This window comes from Copidosoma floridanum, unplaced genomic scaffold (genome assembly GCF_036245765.1).
Source record: "Copidosoma floridanum isolate Cflo_tuat_1 unplaced genomic scaffold, Cflo_Japanese_pri ptg000040l, whole genome shotgun sequence".
Classification (NCBI taxonomy): Eukaryota; Metazoa; Arthropoda; class Insecta; order Hymenoptera; family Encyrtidae; genus Copidosoma; species Copidosoma floridanum.
Window position 1 is genome coordinate 2828947 of NW_028321917.1, and position 16687 is coordinate 2845633.

Here is a 16687-nt window from a genome sequence, read left to right on the forward strand (position 1 = left end):
ACAAGACTAAAACTTTTTTATGCGTTGTGGGATTAGTAAGACTGGGAACACAAAAAAGAAGATATAGCTATAAGATTACATAAGCTGGATGAAAAAGCCGAATAGACATCTGCTGTAGTTGCCTTACCTTAAAATCACTTAGCTCTCATGTATTAACTACGAGCACATCTCAGGTGACGCCGCCAATGCCGGAGTTTAGTACCAAATTTTGCAACATGAAAACATTGGATCTAATGGGAACAGTTCTATTTTAATTTACTTCAATTCTATTTTTATGTAACAGTTTATCGAACTGGTATTTATTACAAGATATTGGAATAGTTTATCAAAAAAAAATTATTCAATAAAAACACATCAAACATATCAGAAAAACAAGAAAACACGGGTCATGGGGCTCTTCAAGTAAATAACACGTATCAGCAATGCGCTGTGTGTAAGTTCTTAAAGGGGGTAAAAAAAGCGATCTAAGAGCCCATGGTGAGAGAAATGTGCAAAATCTTCGGACTCTTGAGGACTCATAACAGTGTTGATTGCGGGTTATTGAGTTTTTCAATATTTCGAATCACTAGAAGTAAAAATAATTATTATCATGATAAACTTATGGTTCACAGCTTTTTTAATGAAAAGATATTGAATGTAATCTTTAATAATACAAATGGTAATTAATAAAATAAAGCAATTGGAGATGTCACTTATCGTCATTTACGTCATACCTGCGTAACTTTACGGTCGAGATGAGTTTGTTCTGCTTTGATACTACAATTTGAGGTTATGTTACTGGCTTTAGTGGCGTTTTTATTTCAATAATTCGGATGTTGGTGTAACTTTTTGCTTTAACATTGTACATAACAGACAACTAGGATGTTCATGACTGTTGAAATTATTGTTGCTTTCATGTTTACTGTCGTAATAAATCTGTAAACTTATATTTGCTGTTTATAGAATTAGATCCCCTCAAGTCCTGAAATTACGCACCATTTGACCATCAAATGGTGCCAATACACTTGCACACAGCGAATACCTATTTTTACGACTCATCTAATGGGCTGACTGACCTTGCCTGGCTAGTATAGAATAATTTCGACTACGTAACGAAGAGAGTAATCACTTCAAAATAATTTAAAATCGATTAAGTATACCAATCTCTTGTAAGAAGTACTAATTATATAAATTACCACATGAAAGTAGAATTATAGTTAATTAAAATAGAACCGTTCCCATAAGATCCAATGCTTTCATGCTAGAAAATTTGGTACTCAACTCTGGTATTGGCGGCGCCACCAAAGATGTACTCGTAGTCAATACCTACTTATTATGTGGCATTACCGTGGGTGCGTAAAAATACGGTTACGTACTACGTAGGTGCAATGTATGTACTTGTATTGAGAACAATCATGAACCTGGAGGGAATAAAACGATATGCGCAAGCGCCCATGGTGTCGATTAAGTTAAACATGAGGGAAAGCTAGTGGTATCAATCCACATAGTCTGCAGATTTCTTGAAAAATCTAATAAAGTAAGCATTTTATAATATAGCGGAAAACGTGCAGTAAATATTATTATTAATGTTTTTTTATCCCATGAAAATCAGTGCTGGCATTCTGGCATTAAGCCGTTAAAAGTTTGATAAATGCAAGCAAGAACTGTTCGTTGTATCAGATTCATCATATATATAGCAACATTGAGAGCAAAACATCGATCAGATGCAACGTTTGGATGAACTACATACTACATATACATCATATTTTTCAGGATCTTCATACTTTTGACGGCTGCAGTATGAAAACGCCTTTGCGTAGGATAAAAAAGCAGTTACTTATAATTAAATGTTCTACAACTTTGACGCCTCAGGTCTTACTATACAAGGGCGTTCCCGATCATTTCCCCGAATAAAAAATCTCCCAAATGTTTTTTCACCTAAAGTATCGTATCTCTGAAATACATGTATGCAATCCCAATATCTTTCAGGTAGCTCTCGATGTCGTATGTTTTATAATTTAGTAGAATTTTTTAAAGCCGTAGTTGCGCTTCGACTCATTTCGTTTTTGTAGCAGCCTTGACTATTTTTCCAAGAGAAAGCTTGACGAGTGCAATTTTTGTATTTTTTTGCTCTTTTGAAAATGCATTATGCAAGAATGCAGGTTGGGGTAGTTTATGGCCATAAATAAATGAAACTTATGATACCAACCCTCAGGCGCGTTGTTTGTTTTTGCCAGACTTTCGCGAGCCGCATTGTACTGATTCCATCTATAAATAGCATACCGTGGTGGTATCGCTCGTTGTCTACCTCGTGCTGAAATACCATTCACATACGTGGCATGAAAATAATCAACAAAATTTTTTATTTCTTCAGATGTAAGAAATTTTTCCTCCGCATCATTATAAGCTACTTACAACCCTTCAATTTGAATGCGATGGTACAGCCTTTGGCTCTGGTAAAAAAAAGAAGTGCAAATCATCACGTAAGAAAAAATTTGTGTACGCGCATTTATAGACAGTTCGAAATCGCACAAGATCATTTTCGGTTGACAATATGTTATACCGTACTCCGCTCCTTTAAACATAATCGCGTTGAGAGCTGCTGCATATTGTTTATGATTCTTTAGAAGTCAGCAGAGCCCGTTTCCAAGTGGCAATGTGACAACTTCCTAATCACAACTAGGAGATGTTCTGAAAACATTTTCAAGTGCTCTGAACACTTGCACAAAATGTGAGGAGCCAACTATGCAACTGAATTTACACATTTTCAAAATCGCAAATTATGAATCACAATGCAAAGTTTACATTTTATTGCAGAACCCTGTAAGTTCTGTCTTAAAGTCACATTAAAATTAACATCAAGAGCTTAATGTTCCTTCTCGTTGCAAAAATGAGCACTCAATTTTCTGCCAGGTCACCAAAGTCCCTTGAGTCATACATTAAAAACTGATCGTTTGTTGCCGTTTTGCGATTACTTTCAGGTATATCATATACATCTCTAATTAAAATGGGACTAGGTAATTGATTTTTGTTTCTTACAAGACATATAGTTTGTTATACATTTCCTCTTTCTAGTATGTAACTAATCACCCCTGAGTTGACATCAGCTAATTATTCTCATAATATTGCTGCCAGGGGATGATCATCGAAATAAGTTTCAGCTTTGCGTTTCAGTTTCAACATTTTTTTTCAGCTTCGGTCTCCTCTCGATTCGGAGGATGTGTATGTTTAGAAACGTCTGGACCTTTCATGACGTTGACAACTTTGTTTCCATCCGGAGTGCAGACAGGTATGGCTCTTGCCATGCATTCCTTACCATACAGTTTCTTACAATTCCAGCACTTTATTTACTATTTCTAGTTTCGTATTTATTTTTATCAATTTCAAATTTCACTCCTGCACGACAAATTTTTATCAAAAAAATTTTACAGAAACACAACGAATTTTTATCGACAACAGATATTATGGCAGTTATGCAAACGAGGTTAATAGTTGTTTATATTGATAACAATAGACTCGCTTTTCTTTCTTTCAGAAACTCCAACTTTGGGAATTCATTCAGGGGATTGATTATTCAAGGACATAATTTCGAGGGAATGTTAGGGAATCATGAAACACTCGACTTTTAAGATATTTAAAAAGACATATAAACTACGTGAATTGAATGCCACTAGCTTCTCTCCAGGATTCCGACTTTTTCATGAGTAGAGACGCTACATGTCATTCTGGGTCCCAAGGTGAAGCAACTACAATGGAGTAACAGACATCTATTTGGCCTTGTCTTCCTGGCCACGTTATCTTACACTCAGCAAAGTGCCAGGTGATAGTAGGGTATAGGCGCTGGCTGTCACTTTTAACACGCATTTTTATGGAAAAGCTCTTATTCGCCAAGGTGGTAAATAATCGAACGATATGTATTTAATTAAATGAAAAAGTAGACTTATTATGTACTGTCGATCTTCACTTTCTTCGTTAAAAACGTGTTACAGCTGTTTCGGTATCACAGTACCTTCGTCAGACAGATGTACATCAAGACTTAATAATATACAGCGTTCTATCAAGAACATACACGCTGCGCCGTGGTCGACAATCAGATAACAGGGGCTATATACATACATACATTCATACATTCATACGTACACACACAAATGCATACATTTCGTATATAGTCAATAATACTGGTCATTTCAAAGCTAAATTAAGTAGAGGCGAATTATTCAAATTAAACATGTCATTCAATAAGATATTAGAGTCTTTTAATTTATTAATTTCTAGTGCTTCTAATGCATCTAATTTTAATCCTTTGTTACATGTGTGTAAAATCTTAAAATTGTTATTGTAAATATGATTACATTTAAGAATGTGATTGGCATAATTAGAAGTATCTAGTTGTTTTTCGTAGGCATTTTCGTGTTCCTTGAGTCTAAACTTGAAAGCTCTACCTGTCTGTCCTCTATATTTCTTATCACAAGAACCATAACTAAGTTCGTAAATGCCTGATTTGTTTTCTTTTTCGGTCTGATCTTTATTATTTTTGATGATAGTTTGTAAAGTTTTATTTGATTTAAAACCTATGTTTATATTGTACTCCTTCAAGTGCTGTTTAATCTAAGTAATTAGTCTAAGTAATCTAGTAATCTAAGTAAGTAAGTAATTACATGATACGGTGCAGTTTCTCTTGCGGACTGAGGGAAAACTTTGCTTATAGCTTTCTTATACTGTATATTTTTAATTAACTTGTCGATAATGTTGGAATCATAGCCATTATTGTGAGCTATTTGTTTAATTATTTTTAATTCTTTAGTATAGTTCTCAGAGTTTAAAAGTATGGGAAAGAGTCTGTGAATATAACTTTTGAATGCAGACATTTTATGCGAGTACGGATGAATTGAATTTTTATGTATTGTGGAATCTGTGTGGGTAGGTTTATGGAAAATACTATACTCTAGTTGATCATGAGTTCTATGTATTGTTAAATCCAAAAAATTAATTCTATTGTTGTTTTCTTGTTCCATAGTGAATTCAATATTTTTATGTAATGTATTTATATGTTTGAAAAATAAATTTAGTTGCCTTTTTGTACCAGTCCAACAACAAATAACGTCATCCACGTACTGATACCAAAAGAGAAAATTTTTACTAAGACCATGTTCCATAATTTTATTTTCTAAGTCATTCATAAAAATCTCTGCTAAGAGTGGACTTATGGGATCACCCATTGTAAGGATATGTATTTAATTAAGGTACCAATGGCTTTATGCAAGAATTCCTTTTAATACAAAATCATATATTCAACAAAATTTACGCTTGCACATATAATCGAATGAACAAAGTACAGTTTGAAAATAAGAATGAGCTGCGAGCTGGCACTTAAGCAAAAGAAAAAATATGAAGGGCATTGGAGCATACAAAAGAAAGCGTATTTAAACAAATATAGGCTCAGTACCTTTAAGCAAATAAAAGATTTAAGCGAGCATTGAAGGGTTACAATTTTTGCATTGAAGCAAATTAGGTATATGCATTGAAGCAAGAACGCGAGAATGGGCACCACATGGGCTCGCGAACACGGTACGCGGGATGGCGGATTCCCTACCAGCCTCAGAAAAACCGAAAGACTCGATCAAGCCAGTGCCAAGCAGAGAATGCCTCTTGCCCGTGCGCTCGCGGAGCTCCTGGGTACCGAAGAGATCGAGCGGTAGCCGCTACCAGAGCTTGTAGGTGCGGGACATACGGTACGGGTGGGTGCCGAGGCCCCTTGGCGCTTTACATTGTGATTGGCCGTCTATGACGACGACTTGCGCATAGTCTTACCGCAAGCGATATCGCGCCTTCTATGACTTATTGGCTCTTGTTGGGCCCATTTGAACAAAACAAAACAAAGAGAAAAAAAAGAACAAACGGAAATTGAACTAAAAAACAGCATATGTTCCTTGTTATTTTCGTCACATATCACTCTTCACGATATTTCGCGAACATAAGAACTCGTTACATTATATTGAAATAGTATAAAAAGAACCCACAAAAATTGCAGCTCGTTTGACTGTAACATTATTTTATATTTGTTACATTAAAAAAAATTGATATTTAACATGTAACCTCATTAAAAAATTATGTTAAATGGCATCTATACGATTTGTAAAAATCTCCCAATTTTTTCGGCACAAGAGATTACTTCTAAATTACTATCAAATATTCAAATAGACCAACAAGTTGGTTTTTTAATGAATTTAGAAAGAGGGGATGAAGGGTGCGTAAAATCATGTGTGTAAGTACTTCCACATGAGAAAAACAATTGCTAGCTTTATTGCACACATTAGCGTTCCTCTCACGTCTCTGAATTTTTCCCCCACTAAGTATGTGAAGAACGTCCTTAAGTCAAAAGTCACTTTAATCGTGAATGAAAAAGTTGTAAAAAAATAAAACGCAGTGAAAATTAATTATTGTATTTGTACTGTAAAAAAAAATTTTTTTTTAATTTTTTAAAATTATGAAAAAATATAAAAAAATTTTTTATACTGTCAAGGTAACAAATTAAATGTATAAAAATAAATATTTATTATGACATTTAAAAGGTGCCCTGCTAAAATATTATCACTTTCGGTATCGAAGCCACACGTGCGCTTCCTCTTCATTGGGCCTACTCAAGACAATTGTAGTGGGAGAGAGCAAAGAGATATGTAGTTAGGATGCTGATGGGAGCTCGTTCTCTCTGGTTGGAACCAGCAAAAACAAAGGTCTTACACACTCGACGCGCTTTTCTCTCGTTTTGAATAAATAAAGAAGTTGATACTAGTTCCTCGACTATTTAATTGGTGCGCACGTCAAGACCATAGAATCCTACGTAACAATTTTAGTTTCAGAATTGGGATGGTCATCGCGATTAAATAAAATAAAAGAGAATTTTTTTTTTCGTCTTTGTCAACGGTAAGGTATTGGCTCTCGCGATTTTTAGGAAACACACGTAGTGTCGTGATACAAAGTAAATAAGGAACTGCTACAAGAGACATCTGTGGAACAAGGAGTTGCCGAAGTACGGAGATAAGCAACTTCAAGTCAAGAACCGAGGTGAAAGAATACCCAGGACTACAACAGGAGATCGAGCAAACAAGGATGTTAAGTATCAAATCTCGCGATTTTTGGGAAACACACATAGTGTCGTGCCACGAAGTGAATAAGGAACTGCTACGAGAGGGATCAAAGAAACAGAAAGTTGCTGAAGTACGGAGAAAAGCAACAACTTCAAATAAAAGACCAAGGCGAAAGAATACTTGGGACTACAACAGAAGATCGAGCAAACAAAAATGTTAAGGGTTTTTGTTGCCATCGTTCTAGCCGGGAGCATATGGTAAGTACTTAAGATTATAAATAAACGTTATATCAATACTGTCCCAGGGGTTCTGTTAAAAATGTTAGTGTGATACAAATTTGTTTTTGTTGTTGGATTCATTTTGCGTCACACATCCTCTTCATAATATCGGTGGTGCGTCACTAGAGTAATTTATCGTGTGTCAGAAAGATTTCGGATCGTGAAGAAAATTCATTAAGTTGAAAGCAAAAAAATTATAAATGAATCAATGATAATAAAATTAGGCACGCGATAAAAGTTAAAATAAAATAGGCTCACCATCGTGGAGTAACGCAAAGAATCGTACAAGAATTTATAATTGTTTAAGCGCTCCCATACAGGTAGAAAGTAAAGGATAACGGAAAAGAATAATAGAGTACTTATAATGGAAAATTTCGACGAAGCGCAAAGTGACGTAATGAGTGTTAGGGAGGACGAAATTCTCTTGTATCCGGAAAACGAGTCGTAGTCAGAAGTACTGACCATATTTTTGGAACATAGTCTATAATCACAAAAAGATAGGAAAAAATAAACAAAAAACAGCGCCTTTTGACGCTGAAATTTTTGAAAAAAATTAAACCAAGTATTTTGAAAGAAGAAGTCGCCCCAACGACTGTGCAAACTTTTAATGTAGGTTATACCGTAGGATGTAAGTAATTCTCGAAAGATGCGGGATATGGGGCTGGAAAGATGTTAAGCGTCTATACGAGGCTGTACAAGCGGGAAACACACTCGAAAATTTCAATACTTAACAAAAAGTACAACAAAATTCCCCACAGTTTCCCGAAGAGTTTATCCCAAGGACACGGGGAATTTGCACGCACTCAGCAGTTAGGTATTTCGGGACATGATGACGAACTGACAAAGGTATGAAACCAAAGTGTAGGATACCAACAAACGGCACCGTTATTTAATTTTCCCCCGCAGAGCAATAATATAAATGGGGAATTTCTTCTACACGCAAAACATCCGGTTCAGCCAGGTATAGTGCATACCAGCCCCATAGCACACCAGCAAGCTGAATACAAGCAGCCCTCGAATGCACGCAACACACTAGCTCATGTAAACAGTGCATCGGGAGGTATCCTAATATTAACTGGGGACCCAATTAACTTCCCACTATTTAAAGAAATGGTACAGATAGCAAAATTAACAATTCCGCGGCCATTTGAAAAATATTTTATAGGGACATTAGGGAATAAGTTAAAGGGTATAACTGCAGACCAGTTTCGTGTGTGGCTTTCACTATTTAATACGGTCGATGAATTTTTGCTAGCACTCTCACGACGATTTGGGAGCATGGAGAGTGCGGAAATGCTTTTAGCAGAGTTGAAAATGTTAATGCAATAACCAAGTGAATCGATCTTACAATACTGTAGCCAGGCGCAAAGATTATGTAATAGAATCATGATGACCCATGATTCAAATTCACACTTGGGGGAAATAGAGAAGCGATACTGAAGAAAAATTCAGATAGGGAAGCGGCTAAACAATTTGTGTACGACCTTAGATCACCATGGAGTTTAAAATGTAGCTGGACTTAGGCCGGAGACGATAGAGGAAGCTATAGAAGCAGCCACAAGCGTAAACAATAAATTGGGTTTGCGTAACATAGGACAAAGACCGTACAATTCCTATGCAACACAGGAAAGTTACTACAGAAATAAAAGGTATTCAAAAATAGGTGCAGTAGCAACCAATGATACTTCAATGGAAAGCACAAGCACAGAGTACGTAGGGAGTGGGTTTGACGAAGATAATGAATAGTGTTTACATTGTAGAGAACACTACAGATACTTTACTAAGGAATGCCAAAACCTGTATGAAGATGCACTAACTGGAACATTACCTACCGTGATAATCCACGCGACGTACCGTGTGAAGAATCTGCCGTAGGGGGAATAAGAGCGGAACCGCGAATAATAACTCGTCCTATGCTACGCGGCAAAATGGTCCCAATTTCAATGGTAATAATAATTATCATCAACAACAACAAAATATGAGAATGGTAATTAGAGGCGCCTTAATAACAATAACTATAATAATAACACTTATTATAATAATAACCATAATAGTAATAATAAACGTCCGTACATCGTCCAACGGCCACAAAATGGTTATATGGGTAACTATAATAGGCCGAACGAAGCAAATCAAAATTTTAATAATAGAAACAGATATAACAATTTAAGTAGGAGTAATAGTGAAATACGACAATACCAATATCAAATGGGTTATAATAACTAGGGCCAACAACGAGGAAATGAGGACAACACGAATTTTAGGAGAGAGTCGCAAGATGCAAGAACAAACACGAGGAATTCAAACTCTAACGATGCTCGATGAGCACTCCTAACATTGAGCATTTAGCAATAGGCAATAAGGTGATAAACGCACTCCGTAGTAGAGAGGCGACAGGCACACCTGCAGACAACCAAACGCACGAAGGTGCATACACATTGCAGGTAGAGACAGAGGAGCTCAATAATAGGACACCAAGCTTAGCACAGCCCGAAAAAGAAGTTATTAGTGAGTCATGTGAAGTCAATATTTAAGTAAGAGAACCTCTGACTACGAACGCGTACGTCGATAGAATAACAAACAAAAATAATTTGTTTTAAAATAGCCCACGAACGGAAGAGAAAGAACGAGAAGATAGTAGATACGAACCCTTTTGTAGAACCATAAATATATTTAGAGCAGGTAAGAACCCCCTTAATATGTATGAAAAGCTCTCGGCTTCGAAATGGTAAGGTAAAACTCTACGCCGGTACGGGCGCAGAGATATCAATCGTGAAAGACGATAGTCTTTGTCCAGACACTTTTGTTGAAAAACAAAGGGACCCAAGTTAAAATTATTGAAGTTACGCACGGCGAGCGTAGCACGTTTGGTATAGTAAAATACCACTAAATGGCCATGTTTGCCTATTACATGTGGTCCCACGCGACTTTCTGATGGATGTGGAAGGTCTAATTGATTGAGACATTTTTAAAATGTATAATTTCTGCATTTGTACTCGAGAAAGTATTTTAAAATTTGGAGGCATAAAGATGAAATTGGAGCCAGAGATGCTCGAAATTCCTGCCAGAACAAGGCAAATGGTATACGCTCATGTAAAGGAAACGAGCCCAAATGCTAATATTGGTTGAGTCCCTTTGCAGAAAATGGATAAAGAAGGCGTACTGTTTGGAAATCTGCCACATAAAATGAGAGGAAAGTCTATGCAGAGTGCATAAATACAAAAGACAAAACAGTTAGAAAATGGATACCCGAGATCGATTTATTAGAGTGCGAGGTAATACAAGAAACTAAACCGTTCATCGACGAAGGGAACAATGAAAAAAATAATGGAACGTGTCTAGTTGTAACGAAGAGGAAAAATTACATGTTAGAAAACTTATAGAGCATAATCCCTTTGTGTTTGGTCTAGATGGAGAGCCGTTAAAAGCCACTATCATATTAAGGCATTGATTCAAGACTACAACTAATAAACCAGTGACAGCTAAGCGCTATAGGTATCTGCTGACACTAAGAGAGCAAATAAAGAGAGAAAAAAAAATTGCTTGAACAAGGTATAGTCGAACTATCAAAATCGCCGGACAATTCTAACAAGTGGATTGTATACAAGCATGCGGGGCCGAACGGAGAGAAGCGTTGGTGGATGGTAACTGATTTTAGACAGCTTAACAAAATTACCGTAGGAAGCTGCCATTCCTTACCATTCCTGAGTGATATACTCGAGCATTTAGCGTCGGCTCGATGTTTAAGAGTATTTGATCTGAAACAAGGGTTTTTTCAGATCGAAATTCTCGAAGAGGACGTATATTAATATTTATTTATTGATCAGCCTATTGGCCCAGAAAAAGGACTTGGTTTACAAAGAAAATAAATAACTTATCCGATCCCACACAATCCATCCACATCTTACAATTAAATACTCACATGTCCCAGATAAAATCATACAAACATACCTCACATACCCAGCTCTGTGGCTAATTTTCCTCGCAATCCTCGCTAACAAAATCATACCGTCCGCTCTCCTTTTTTACATTCCTTCTCATACCTTATGAACAGTTTAATTACCTCATTCATTCCGAGCTTGCTAGTAACATATTTATTGATCATTCTTTTTATTTCCGCTCTGTTTTCATACCAATTCGTACACACCTCACACCTATTTATAATATGATACAATGTACCTGAGTCTCTTTTGCATAGCATACATAACCTGTCTTCCGCTTTTAACCAATATTTATTCCTCGCATCAAAATTACCACATCTTATTTTCGCAATTATACTAATCTCACTTTCTTTTCTACATCTAGTCAGGTACTTCGGTACTTCTTTGGGTATGATACTCGCGTATCTAGTATTATATCTAGATTCCCTAATTTTACTATCCAATACCTGCCTTTCTATATCTTTCATCCTTTGACTGATTTCCGCAATAATATCCCTATCAGAGTTTAATCCTTGGTTAACAATCATTGTGCTTAGACCTACGTAGTTACAAAATTTTTTTCTTTCCGCACTATATAAATCACACTCATTCCATTCCTCTTTCTCACTTCTACACACCTTCAATAACCTATTCTCCTCTAGACTTTGTATTTTCCGTTCAAATTTTAACGCTCTCACCCGTCACGCAACACATAGTTTATCTATGCCGGTTTCCCTATAGACTATGTATCTCGGTGTACAAAAATCCTGCCTCAATACCCATCTAAAATAATCCAGCTGTATTTTTTCCAATTCCTTTTTTTCCTCATAACCCCAGATCTCCGCCCCACATGACACAACACTTCTAACCAGATAATTAAACAACATCTTCCTTCTCCTGAAATCATTTTTACACCTTCTTTCCCCCAGCCCCCACACTCTTTTCGCCGCAATAATCCCCTTTTTTTTAAGCTCCTCTATATGATCTTTAAAATTTGCTTCCCTATTAAAGATAAAACCTAAATATTTAACGGATTTAACCTCCTCCATCTCCTCTCCCTTGTACAGCCATTTTTCTTTCCCACTGTTCCTGCCCTTATTAAACACTAGAATTTTTGTCTTTACTACGCTTAGAATCAGATCTCTGCCTTCCAAAAACCTCTTTAATACCCCCAACATATCTAACATTGCCTCCCTGTTTAATGCTAGTAGGACTAGATCGTCCGCATAAGCTAACGACCAAACCCTTATTCCTCCAATAACTACCCCACCTACATTCCTATTTTTATATTCTTTTTCTAAAGCAGCTATATAAATGCAAAACAGGATCGGGCTCAGCACGCACCCCTGCCTCACACCTTTCGAACTCCAAAATTTGTCGGAGTACGTATTGTTCACTTTTACCGTAACCATCGTTTCTTCATATAGTTCTTTCACTCTTTCAATTAAACCTTTACTTATGCCTTCCTCCTTCATCACCTCCCATAGCCTCTCTCTATTAACCGTATCAAAAGCCGCAGTTAGATCCACGAAGCTTGCAAAAACTTTTTCTTTCTTAGACCTTGCCGTTTGAACCACATGATTCAGGATATAAATGTTATCCGTAGTAGACCTCCCCTTACGAAATCCGGCCTGCCCTTCCGGGAGAATTCCTTTCGCCTCCACCTCCCTCACCAGTCTACACCTCAATACTTCTGTGTACACCTTATATGAGGTCGGCAGCAAGGAGATCCCCCTATAATTTTTTTCCTCGTTGACGTCACCTTTCTTGTAAAGCGGGACCACTACCGCCAACTTCCAATCTTCGGGCAAACCTTCTCCCGCCCATATCTTCTTTAACATAAACATCAATCTTTTGGATAATTTTGGTCCACCGTGTTTCCAGACTTCATTCGAAATATCATCGCAACCAGCTGCCTTCCTTTTTTTTAACGAATTAATCGCCATTATTACCTCCTCCTCCATTAGACTTTCAGTATCCTCTGCCTCCAATTTCCTTCTTGCTCCCACCATTCTCTCACAGCTTCCCTCAATGAGAACTCTAAAATATTCCTTCCATGCATCCATTGAAATGTCATTCTCAACAAAATTTTTCTTTTTACCAGCGCCTAAGAACTTCCACACATCTTTTTCGTGCTTGATGCTCCTAAGCTGTGCTGCTTCCATCTCCTTAAGGTTGGCTGCCTTATCTTCACACATCTTCCTCCATTCCCTTCTCTCTTTCAAATATACTACTTTTCCTACCAGATTTTTTCTCCAATTATAATACGCCTTCTTCACTTTTCTTTTCCTCTTCCTACATGCACTATCCCACCACTTTCTTTCGCCTAACCTCCATACCTTGTACTTGTTCTCCTTTTTTATAACAGATCTGTCTACTATACTCTTGATTCCATCCCAAATTTTCTGTACGGAATCCTTCTCCGTTACTATGCATTCTTCGCACAAATCTTCTGCCGCCTGCTGAAATTTCGCTGTATCTTCTTCCGACCATGAACAAAACATTTTTTTCATTTGCGCTCCGCACTCCCGCTCCGCTCTACTTTCACCATCGTGTACTTCGAGGCAGAGGGGCAAGTGATCCGCATCCACCCTTCCCTTTATATCAAATTTATTAACCCAGTCCAAAGCAAAACAATTAACTAGCACGTAATCAATTACTGTACTTCCTCTCGGCCCTATGTATGTAAACTCACCTTCCTCATCCCCCTCATGCCACCCGTTTGAAATATAAAATCCTTTATTTTCCACTACCTCTATCAAATGCCTACCTTCATTTCCAATCCCTGCATCTTTGCTTTTCCTTCCTTTAAGTTCACCCGACTCCCCTTCCACAAAACTACCTAGCCCTCCCGTTCTGATATTAAAATCCCCCCCAATAATTACCTTCTCCCCCTCAACAAATTCATAAGCCTCTAAAAATTCGACCACCTCCTTTAGATTACCGGAATTGTACACCGACCATACATTTACAACCTTATTATTATTTATAAAACTACTTATCACAATATTTTTTTCAACTGTTACATTCAAACCATTTCCATTTTTTAACCAATTTTTTCTAATACCTAACAAAAATCCGCCTTTCGCTCTACCCTTTTTATTTTCTCTTACCGCATCTATAGATTTCCAAATGAAGTTTTTTGACAGTTTTCTTTCTAAATTTAACCAACTTTTATTTTCTAACCATGTTTCGCATAAGCTTATAAAATCATATTTTTCAACGAAGTTCCAAAAATCTCTATCTTTATTTAAAATTCCCGCGCAGTTCCAAAAAATGAAATTCCTAGAACTTTTACAATTATTATAACCTATTACGTTCTTACATGCATTACCTTTCCTCTTTCGCACAGCGTCCAACACACTTTTTCCGGGCCCTACCGAAAAATCTCTTCCATACTCTCGGTAAACTCCGGTTGCGTCAAGTTACTTTTCTTCTTCTGCTGTTGCACTGCACCATCTTCCCCTTCCACATTCCCCCTTGACTTCTGCTCACCGCTTTTATCGCCGTTGCTGTTACTCGCACGTTCTATTCTCACGCATACTTTCTCTGCTGCTTCTTCACCTAACCACTTAAACCATTTGTCATTTAACCAAAAACCACCCATGCTACTTTTTATTTGATAACCTATCTCCTTTTTACTCTTCACCCACTTCCCCAGCAACTCCTGCCTCTTTCTCTCTTCATAGCTTAAATCATTCTCTATGTAAAATTTCGAGCCCCTTAGCTTATGCTTATTTTGCCACACTAGATCCCTATCCTTCTTCTTGCTAAACCTCACTACGAACACACTTCCACTCTTTCTCACATGCTCTACATTCACATCGACATACAATTTTTCTTTTAAAAATACATTCATCCCAACTCGCCACTCACCGTGCAGAGACAAGCCTCTAAAGACTAAGTTTGCTTGTCTCGACATCTCATCCTGCCATTTGACTAATCTTTTCATCGCGCTTACTTCAAAATCTGAGAAACAGCTCCTACCGGCCAGCGATTTCCCATCGTTAGATATCGACCCTCCCGATTGTCCCGGAGCAACACTACTACTCGTTTTACTGCCTTCCCTCTCCTCCGCCCTCAATGCCTCCTCGATGCTACCTGCTTTATCGACCATTTTCTCAAAATTATCCATCGTAGCTTTGACTTTAGCCCTGAAATCCTGCCACCCAATCTCCAATTTCTCGATTCTTTCAGACAAATCAACTTCTATCGCCTTAATTTCAACTTTGTTTTTCTCACACACAACATTTTCCTGCCTTATCTTTTTCAGCTCTACCTCCATTCTTTCTATCATACTATCTCTCACTTTGTTAAACGCCTCCCGTTCTTTATTCAAACAATCTTTTAATTCACACACCTCCTCCCTCAACAATTCACAGCCCCCGCATTCCAACACTTTCTCTCTCTTGTCGAATTTCACCGTTCTCGCAAAGCTATCCGTTATAGCTGGCTGCCTTTTCGTAGTCACGCTTGCTTTGTTTCGCTTCGTTTCCCCTATACCTTTCACCACCGCCTTCCCCCCCGTACACACCTCCACCGCCACATTTCTCTCTTTCGCACTGTCCTCGCTTTTCTCACCCTTCTTCTTAATGTCCATCGTCTTCTTATCAACTTTCTCACCGCTCTTCCCTGACATATTGTCTTCCGTATAGAAGAAAAACCTTTCCTATACTTCGTCTAAAACGCACACAAGCAGGCCGCGTCTTGCCGCGCCGCACGTCCTAACCTATAAAACACACACCTTCACCTTTTCGCTTAAAAATAACCGAGACGCACGGTTTCCACAAAAACTACCTGCATGATCCGATCTATTCTTATAACTCACTCAAAATCACACAGTTAACAATAATAAAGAATGCTTAAAACACACGATACAGATCGATTGCCACAGAGCTTCTCTCGGACGCAACCACTCACTCGCGCGGCCATTAACCAAGTCCTCGAAGAGGACGTATATAAAACGGCATTCTCTGGGCCGGACGAGCATTATCAGTATAAAAAAATGCCAATGGGATGTACGGACTCACCCAATAATTTTCTAAGAGCGATATCTCTCGCTTTGGCGGTTCTACAAAGGCACGAAATAGAGGTGTACTTAGATGACATAATGGTGTTTCCCGAGGACCTTTAGGAAAACAGAAGACGCTTTATTAGACTTTTAAGCCGCCTGAGAGAGGCCAACTTGACCATCGAACCTAAGAAGCGCCAATTTCTAAAACAGGAAGCGAAAGTGTTCGGGCATATTGTTGGGGATAGACCAATGAAAACGGATCCAAAGAAGATCGAGGCGGCAAGAAAATACCCAGGGTCTACTTATGCCAAAAAATTTAAACAGTTTCTTGGATTTATTGGCTACTACAGACGATTCATCCAGAATTACGAAAAAATTGCTCAGCCGCTCTCCAAGCTCCAGAAATAA

The 16687-nt window shown here is 37.7% G+C and overlaps 1 protein-coding gene across 2 annotated transcripts in view; it reads left to right on the forward strand.

Moving 5' to 3' along the window:
• The window catches only part of Clic (chloride intracellular channel protein 5), a 134444-nt gene that overhangs the window by 58176 nt on the left and 59581 nt on the right, over window positions 1-16687 (forward strand). The window lies entirely within an intron of this gene.